Genomic DNA, 9994 nt, shown 5'->3' on the forward strand with positions numbered 1-9994 from the left:
ATCCCGCCACCACCCTGCAAGGCCATCAGCCTGTGGCCCGCCTGCCGTGTCTCCCGCCTTGAGGTCAGGATTTCGCTGTGCAGCTCCCGGGGGGCCGGCACGGCCGAGGGGACATCCCCACGTGGCAGGGCCGGTGTTGACGGAGGTGGAGGCGTTTGGCCCTCTGAGCCTCACTGTGCTCCTCTAGAGCAGCCTGTGTCAGCTGCTGAGATACAGAGAGAAGTGCCTGGGCCCTCAGGCCGCCGAGCGAGGGCAGGGCCAGCTGCTAAGGGTTCCCTCCTTCCTCCTCTCCACAGCTCAGCGTGGGGACCCGCGGTGGCACGGGGCCCTGTCCTGTGTCCTCACTCCTGATAGAGCATGCGGCTCAGGCCACAGGCCCCATGGCCCTTCCTGCACCCCCTACATGGCTCCCCTTTCATCGGCACAGAGCCCAGGACCCCAGTGCAGAGGGGGAAGGTCTAGAAGGCACGGCTGCGGGGGCTTCCTGAGAGCTGGAAGTTGCCCTAGTCTCTGTGACCCTGAGTGCCTTTTAGGGGGTTTCTGCTGTTCACCGCCCCCAGAAAACCTTGCCTGAGGATGGTCCTGTCTGGGAGGATTTTGCAAGAACTTCCCAGCAGCCCAGGGAGGTGTAAGAAGTGTCCAGGGCCACAGGGTCAGCGGTCAAACATCTGGGCTCTGGATCAGCTACTCAAGCTGCCGGACCAAGAAGTCACTCCCCGTCTTTGAGCTGTTTGCTCACAAGGTGTCATGATCCCTGTGGTCTCTGTGGAACCGGGGGGAGAGGTTGGGGGGACCATGTTGGTCCCCATATGACTAACACTCAGTCGCTCTCAGGCCACCTGCCCTGAAAGCGTTGGTCTGGGGAGCCCCGAGAGAGCCCCAGAACGCCTCCAGGCAGCCCATCCCAGAGGGAAGGGGGCAGTGCTCCAGCCATGAGTCACCTTGTCCCCTCCCGGGCTCTGGCCTGGCCCCCCAGCAGAGAAGCCCTGGCCCCCGGCACTGCCCACCCTCCCCCCAACCCTGTCCCCCGAGTCTGCTCCCCGTCGAGCTTCCCTAAGCAAGGGAGACTAGACAGCCCCGTGCTCCCTCCCCAGCCCCAGGGTCATCAGGCCTTCCTGACAGTGGACTGATGTCCCGAGACGTGCAGGTGGGCCGGCCGTTACAGGCAGGTGCACAGAGCAGAGTGAGGGTCCCATCACCCACACAAGCTGAGCCGCGCATTTCACCCCTGGTTTCCTCCCATCTGTGGGACCCAGGCAGATGGCTGTTAATTCAACAGCTGCTGTTCTGGGTCCCGACTCTCCACTGGGCTCCAGGTTAGGACCAAGGAGGCCCAGTGAACAGGTGAGGTGGGGGACAGGCACCCCATGTCACGCCAGGGTCCCCTGGGTGGCCAGGAAAAATCTCCCACCTCCTGGAGAAGCTTCCCCTGCACTTCTGGGAGGTGAGGAACTGCCTGCCCAGCTTCCGTGAGGTCTCTGTCCCACTAGGGTCCTGTCTCGGGGGACAGGGCAGAGGGAGAGTCAGGCAGAGGGAGGGAGGGCTCAGTTCCCAGGACATGCACCTTGAGTGAGGGCCACCATTTGTCCCATCTCCAGGTCACGGTGGCTGGTCAGCAGCCTCCTGTCCAGTCCCCACAGCCAGCGGGATGAGGACAGTGCCCCTCCGCCCGGTGCCACGTGGAACCCCAAGGCGGGAGAGGACCCCCAGCACAGGGTGGAGCCCAGCCGTGAAGGCTGGCATTATCGCTCCAGCCCCAACGGGGAGACTTCCTCCAGCTGCCCTTTGCCTCTTTGGAACCCTTTATGATAAGGGCTTCCTTTGAGCCAAATGCTACCCCAGCTCTGGGCTGCCAGCTTCCAGGCCTTCCCAGCAGGGCCGCCCACCCCTGCCGGCCCAGCCTCATTCAGGAGAAATGCCCCACGGATGGCTGAGGGATGTGTCACCATCATCCCTGGCACTGCAAGGGAATTCTGTTTAAGCCTTAAGAAATGACGCTACAACAATAGATGTCCATTGTAGAAGATTTGGAAAATTCTAAAAAACTTAAAAAAAAAAAGACCCCATAATCCAACCATCAGGAGGTAACCTCTCTGCCTTTTTGTCAAGACACCCTTCAAATAATTTTTCTCTCAACATTTAAATACAGTATTCTGTTCTGCTGGAGGCTTTGTCACATGACACCCTTCCCTGTCAGTAGCCCGGAACTGGCATCCTCATTGTGTTGTCTGCACTGTTTTGTTTCATGGAGGATTCACCTGGTTTGTGACATTTTGGCTTTTCCCAGTTTCTCACTATTTTACATGATATATATTATTAAAAATAATATATATTATGTAAAATAATGTATATATATAATGTAAATAGTATATATATATATATCACTGTGATAATCTTGTTTCCATAAATTTTTGTTGCACAGGTTTCTGATTTTCCCCCTTAGGATAAATTCCTGCAGATTGCGGGTCACAAGCCTACACTTTTGACACGTGTAGCTACCAGGATTTTCCAGTTTATTACTGTGGGGGACGGAGAACTCGGAACCTGAGAAATGCCTGGTGTTCTGTCCCGAAACTGGTTATTACACAGAAGGTGTGGGATACCCACCTCCCCACCCGCCCCATCCCTGGTGTGGCCAGGAAGAGACAGGAACTGGAAGAGTAATTACCTATCAAGCCTGGGGTGACATCTCCTCCTTTCAGCTGCCCAGTTAGCACATGAAGTTGGAAATCCAGAGGAGCCCCCTGTTCACCCAGAAGGATCCTCGCCCTAAGTTGGGGGATGCCTAGTGCCAGGGCCCCCAGCAAGGAGAGGCGGCCTGCGGACACCCAGCCCAGGGCCAGCTGAGGCTTCAGGCAGCCAGTGCCCAGTCAGTCCATCCCCTGCACACAGGACACGTGCATCTCAGATCCCAGACCTCTCTTGTGAAGCCACCTCGCTACAGCCAAATCTAGAAATGGGCAGTGATACGGGGTCTCCTACCCCTTCAGCCCGATGAGAAGGTGCCTCACCCCATGAGTGGAAACCTCAGTTTCCCCGCAGTAGGTTGAATAAAGGCCCCCAAAAGATGTGCCCACCCAGGCCCTCAGAATGGGATCTTATTTGGAATAAAGGTCTTTGCAGATGTAATTACGATAAGAACCTCAAGATGAGATCGTCCTGGCCTATGGTGGGCCCTAAATCCAATGGCGGACAACACTGAGGTACCACCTCTCACAGGTCAGAACGGCCATCATGAGAAAGTCTACAAATAATAAATGCTGGAGAGGGTGTGGGGAAAAGGGAAACCTCGTGCACCGTTGGTGGGAATGTAAATTGGTACAACCGTTATGGAGAACAGCATGGAGGTTCCTCAAAAAACTAAAAATAGAGCTGCCATATGATCCTGCAATCCCACTCCCAGGCATATATTCAGACAAAACTGTAATTCGAAAAGATACATGTACCCCTATGTTCACAGCAGCACTATTCACAATAGTCAAGATGTGGAAACAACCTAAATGTCCATCGACAGATGAATGGATAAAGAAGATATGTGTATATACATACACAATGAAATATTACTCAGCCATTAAAAAAAATAATGTCATTTGCAGCAACATGAAGGCCTAGAGATTATCATACTAAGTAAGTCAGAAAGAGAAAGACAAATACCATATGATATCACTTATGTGTGGAATCTAAAATACGACACAAATGAACCTACCTACGATACAAAAACAGACTCACAGATACAGAGAACAGACTTGTGGTTGCCATGGGGGAGGGAGGTGGGGGAAGGAAGAATTGGGAGTTTGGGATTAGCAGATGCAAACTAGTACATATAGGATGGATAAACAACAAGGTCCTACTGTACAGCTCAGGGAACTATATTCAATGTCCTGTAATAAACCATAATGGAAACAAATATGAAAAAGAATATATATATGTATAACTGACTAGGCTATACAGTAGAAATTAACACATTGTAAATCAAGTATAATTCAATAAAATGTTTTTTAAAAGATAAAAGTCTAAATATAAAAATAAATAAATAAATCCAGTCGTGGGGGGCATCCTAAGAGACAGAAGAGGAGAGACACAGAGGGAGGAAGGCCAGGTGACACGAGAGGCAGAGGTGGGGGATGCGGCCACGAGCCGAGAGACCCCAGAGCCGCCCGAAGCTGGAAGAGGCAGGAAGGATCCTCCCTGGAACCTCTGGAAGGAGGGCGGCCCTGCCAACACCTTGATTTTGGACTTCCAGCCTCTAGAAACCTATTTAAGAAAATTAAGTTCTGTGGTTTTAAGCTCCTCCCCCCTCCCCTGCCGCTCCGTTTACAGTCATTTGTTACGCAGCCTCAGGAACCTAATGCAAGTTGGAAAATAAGAAAATGCTTCATATGGTTGTTACAAGGGTCAGGAAAACATCCAGAATGTCCTCAGCACTAGGTAGGTCCTCAGAACATGGCAGCCACTCATCCAGCCAACACTTAGACACCCACCGTGTGCCTGGTGCTGTGCTCGGGGGACAGGCCACAGACAAAGGGGAGAACAGGCATCGTGTGGGGGCAGAAGAGGGGTGGAGGGGCGGAGGGGCTCGTGCCATGTGAGACGGGCAAGATAAGCTGAGCTGCGGTCTCCGGGCAGAGATAGGGGTCCTGCCGGCCAGAAGGGACAGCATGAGCAGAGCCCTGGACGTCAGGGTGGGCAGGACCTGTGGGGAGTGGAGTCGTCGGTGGTCAGGAGTCAGCAGTGCAGGGCTCCATGCGGCAGGGCTACCTGGGGGAGGTGAGAGCCGGGCAGGGGGCAGGTCAGGGAACCGGAACAAGGCCAAGGGGGCCCAGATGGCCCAAGCAGGGGTTTCCCCACCTTTCACTAGGGCACCTGGGAGCAGTGGGGGGGGGAGGGGTCAGGCAGGTGATGTTCAGGTGGGAGGCAATGGGGGCTGAGCCAGGGTCCAGGTGGGGGGCCGTGGGGAGGACCTCGGACTTGGGGGGCTTGGGGTCTGCTTGGATGGGCAGGGACGCGAGTCGAGGCCTCCCCCAGGTCATGGCCTCCTGGGGAACCGCCCAGCAGCCAATCTAAAGTGACCATTTCTTGTTGTACAGCAGAAATTAACACAACATTGTAAAGCAATTATACGCCAATAAAGATGTTAAATAAATAAAAATAAAAATATTTTCTCTGTAATAGAAAGAAAAAGAGAGAAAGAAAAATAAAGAAAGAAAGAAAGAAAGAAAGAAAGAAAGAAAGAAAGAAAGAAAGAAAGAAAGAAAAGAAAGAAAAGAAAGAAAAGAAAGAAAAGAAAGAAAAGAAACCGGTTCCTGAGTGCCAGCCCACACTGGGCGCCCTGGGACCTCACCTGCAGAGCTCAGGGCCGGCTGGGGCTCCCCTCAGGCCTGGGGGACAGAAGCCCCTGGCGTTAAGAGGCCAGATGAGTGGGCTTGGCCCGCACCCCAGCAGAAGGGCCCTCCTGCGGGCGCTGGGTCAGAGTGAGGCGGGGCCCTAGCCTGGCCCAGCCCCCTGCGCCCACCCTCTGAGCTCCAGATTAGCATTCACTCTGGGTGCCTGTGACTGGGAACCCTTGTCCCCTCCGGAGAGCGTCCAGGCTGGCTGGGCTGAGGGGGTGGGCTCAGCTCGGGTACCCCCGACACACACACACCGAGGGCCCTGCCCCTCCTGGCGGCGGCACCGGGCGTCCCCACGGCCCGGGCTCCACAGGCTCAGCAAATGTTGGAGCGGGAATGGGGGTCCTCGGCTTCCAGAGGACGGACCCCCCTCTCTGCATCTGCGTCTTGTCTCCACCTCCTGGGCATCTTGCTCCCTCCCTCTGCCTCGTTCTCTTCCCCACTGTGGTTTGCGCGGTCAGCGGACCAGAGAGGACCCCCACGTGCCGCTTCTTGAACGGAAACAGAGAAGCGGGCCGGGGGCTCTGAGACATCTCCCGGAGCACACGCGCTCTCCTCGGGAAGTGCCCCACGCCTGGCGACACCCATCCCAGCAGGTCAGTCTGCACTCCGGGCACCTGAAGACGTTCCCCTCGTGCCTGCATGCCGCCCATCTGGGCTTCCCTGCGTGTGGTCCCCAACAATGACAACAGCTCCGTCCTCAGGTGCCCAGAGCAGGGCAGACGCAGGCGTTTCCAGGACTGCGACTGCATCCTGCTCAGCCGTGCCAGCGGTGACTCCAGACAGACTGGCTGCCTCCCCTCCAGCCCCCCATTCCCTCGACCGTAGGACGTGGCCATCCCACCCCCACCTGGGTGGTCATAAGGGCTGACGGGATCAGCCAGGATGAGGGCATCGTGGGGAGGAATGCCATCAGCGTTCTGGAAGGTTTCTGACCCCAAGGCACCCTGCCTGGCACAAGTGGCCCAGCTCGTGTGTAGTGGACACAGGGGTCTCGAAGGCTCAGGCTGTGGTGATCTGGTCAGGGGACCCACCTGAGGCCACACCACTGGGATTTGGGATATCCTCACTCCCAGAGATGACCTGCCCCCCCTTGCCCCACTAAGAAGACCCGGGGAGGCCCAGCGTCTAGTGGGAGCAGACCCCTAGGTGGTGGGCTGTCCTGGGCAGGCCTGTGAGGAGACAGGGCCCTGGCCACACCAAGCCCTGCCTGAGGGGGTCCCAGCTTTGTGGCCAGTTTGAGTCCTCAGAACCCATGATCCAGAAGCTTCTGCAAGCAGGCACAGGATGGGGTGGAGGGTGGTCAGGGAAGGCGATGCGGGGAGGGTCCCAGGTGGAGGCAAAGTCGGCCTGAAGAGGCCAGGCTGCATCTGGTCAGCCGCTGGAATCTCTCTCGACTGCCCACAGTCCCAGGCCAGGCCACCTGGCCTCACCTGGATGACGGCTCAGGCCTCCCGTGGCCCCTTCCAAACCACACATCCAGAGCCAGTGAAGCCACATGGCCACAGAAGCCTTTCAAGGACTCCCCTTGCTCTTAAGGTGAAGCCCAACCTTCCCACGGAGCCCGTGAGGGCCCTAACCACCCACCCATCACACCCCACCCTTACCAGCTGTCAGCTGCCCCGGCTCTGTGTGACCCCGTCACCACCCTTTCTCCCTCTGGGGCTCCTCTGCCTAGAAGGCACCCTGACACCGTGCAACCCCAGCTGGGATTCCCAAATCAGGGTAAGCCCCAACCTCATGGGGGTGCCACGGGGCTCTGGCCTCCCCCCACGGCTGTCCTCCCCATCTGCTCCAGCCCTTCTCCTCTCCTGCCCGGTCTCACCTCCAGGTCTCTGCCAGCCAGCCAGGCCCCCACCTGAAGCACCCATCCCCCTCCCCTTCACAGGGAGGACACCCTCTCCACACTTAGGTTTCAGGCCCCACGGCTGCTTCTTCCCAGAAGCCCTCCGGTCACGCGCTTCCATCGACACGATTACCTGGCCAGTGTCTGTCTTCGGCCCGCAGCTGCACACTGGGGGTTGCGGGTGTTCCTGTTAGCACCTAGTGCAACGCCCAGCCCGTAGTGAGCGCTCAGCCCAGGTGGGTGTGCTGCCACGCGTCACAGCACAGCACGCACGTCCTGCGCACACCCAGCATCCCTGCCTGCATGGCACTGAGGACACACCTGTGCCCAGGCACACACGTGCACACGCGTGCATGCTCCCACTCACTCCCAGCACACTGCACACATGCCCCTCCACACACGCTGCCCCGAGCACTCACCCCCACACAGTCACACGCACAGCCAGGCAGCCTTGCTCACGCCGTCCCCGCCACCCTCACTCCAACAGGCGCTGGAGCTGCTGTTTGCCGCCTCTGCCTGCCGGCGTGTTTGCCAAGCAGTTTCCATGGCGACACATCTTGGCTCTGACAGGAGCAGCGGAGTGCAGGGAAGACGGCCTCCGCGGAGGGGACGAGACTCAAGACTCGAGGTCTCTGCGTCCTCGGGCTCCCAGGCAGGCAAGGGCGGGTGTTCCCACAGTGGAGACACCACCCTCGCACCACCCTGAACTAGGCCTGCACCTGAGAAGAGGCTCCGGGACTTCTTCTGGGCTACCTACTCCAGGACGTAAGTCGCTCAGCCATTCAACAAACCTTGTATGCTGGCTACAAAGCTGCCTGAGGCGTAGGCCCGGCTCACGAGAGCTCATGGTCGTGTCCTGAGGCTGGACTGTTGTCCCATTGCCCAGCTGAGAGCCCATCCCAGACGGGTCAGGGGCTCCCTGAGCACCAAGGCCTAGCCGCCCACCTTCTGCCCACGTGGGGCAAGGACGCTGGGCTCCCCCTCTGTAGATCAATTGCAAAAGCAACCCTGATTCTGCACCCCTCCCTGAACCATCATTCCCTTTGCTGCAACTCCTGTGAAGTAGGGGAGCCTCTTTCCCACCCTTGAATCTGAGCCTGCCCTGTAACTTGCTTCGGTTAATAAAAGGTGACAGAGTGACGCTATGCCAGTTCTGAGCTTAGGCCTCAAGGATGACGTGCTTCTGCCTGCCCTCTCATGGGCACTTGCGGTAGCATGAGAACAAGCCTGGGCTAGTCTGCTGGAAGGTGAGAGAACATACGGGTCATCCTAGCTGAGCCCACTCTAGACCAGCTAGCCCCCAGCCAACCCACCACAGATGCAAGAGAGCGAGCCCAGAGCAACAGTCCTGCCAGGTTGGCCCCCAGACCCTTCAGAAACAATAAAATGTTGTTTTAAGTTACTGACCTGAGATTGTTTGTTACACAGCAATAGCTAACAGATACACCCTCTCCCAAGGGCCCTGGCCAGCAGCCACCCAACCTCATGCAATCAGCACATGCTGAATGCCCTACAAGCTCCCCCAACATGCTGAAGACTGGGCTGGAGCACGTGAGCTGTACACAGATCTACTGTGTGCCAGCCTTGTGCTGGAACCTAGGGAGGGAGATGACCACCTCTGCCTTCTAGGAGTCTGCAGCACCGAGAGGGCAGCTTTATGGGTCCCCCCTTACAGGTGAGAGAGGCTGGGTGACCTGCCCAAGGCCTGTGATAGGCAGGAGCAGGTGGGCATGGCCACAGAACCCGGCTGGGTCAGAGCTTTCTGCTTTTCTCCTCTTGGACACCTGTTTGGAAACACTTTACTTCCTGGGTAACTGCACCTATTAGGTCATTAATGGAGTGATTTTTCAGTCCCTATTCACTGAGGACTGTGGATCAGTGTTACTGCCCGGTGGGGCATCTGAGGGGCAGGGCCCCCTCCCTCCCTGAGCTGAGAGCCAGGCCGCCTCTTACAGGGGCCTGTATCTGAGTCATCCAATTTCCCCCACTCTCTTGTCAGCACTTCAGTGTTCCTAAACTGATGGTTTTAAGTATTTTACCCAGCATTTCTCATTGTTTTCAGTGGGACGGTTGGCCCAGATAATCTAGCCTGCTTCCACTGGGAAAAGATACCTGCATGGCAACAGTGCTGGAATACAGCTGCTGCACCTTGGTCGGGCACACCAACCAAAGCTCGTTCTGTGACCTCACAGGGTAAAGGGACAGAAGTGAGGGCCAGTCCTGTCCAGTGGGGAGGATTACACAACACCCAGCAGACCTTCAACTGAAAACCCGGAGGAGAGCAAGACGGCACGGGAGGGGGACATGGAGCTCCTCTCCCACCATGAACACATCAAAAATACATCTACATAGGGAGTGATTCCCACTGAAAGCAAACTGGAGCCTGGCAGAAAGACTCCTGTGCAACCAAGGCTGTGAGAAAGATCTGTACAGACTCAGGAAGGAAGGGAAGAAAAGCGATCACGTCGGGGCTCGTGCCCCTGGGAGGGGACACAGAAGAGGAGGGGGATTACATGGGCTTGGAGTTCCTCCCTGGGGAGTGCGTGGTTCAGACCACATATTGGGGCATCCCAGCCTTGAGGATCCACACCAAGAGAATGAGTCACCATGGCCGGTTTGAAAACCAGTGGGACTAACAGCAGGGCTGTAAGAAAACTAGACTCCACTCGTGAAGCGTGGGCGCCCGCTTGCTTACTCCTGAAATAAGGCAGAGGAAGCAGATTAAGCCTGCCTGGGGCTCTGGCTGCTTGCCCGTGATCGC

The sequence above is a fragment of the Mesoplodon densirostris genome, chromosome 16 (assembly GCF_025265405.1).
Source record: "Mesoplodon densirostris isolate mMesDen1 chromosome 16, mMesDen1 primary haplotype, whole genome shotgun sequence".
NCBI lineage: Eukaryota > Metazoa > Chordata > Mammalia > Artiodactyla > Ziphiidae > Mesoplodon > Mesoplodon densirostris.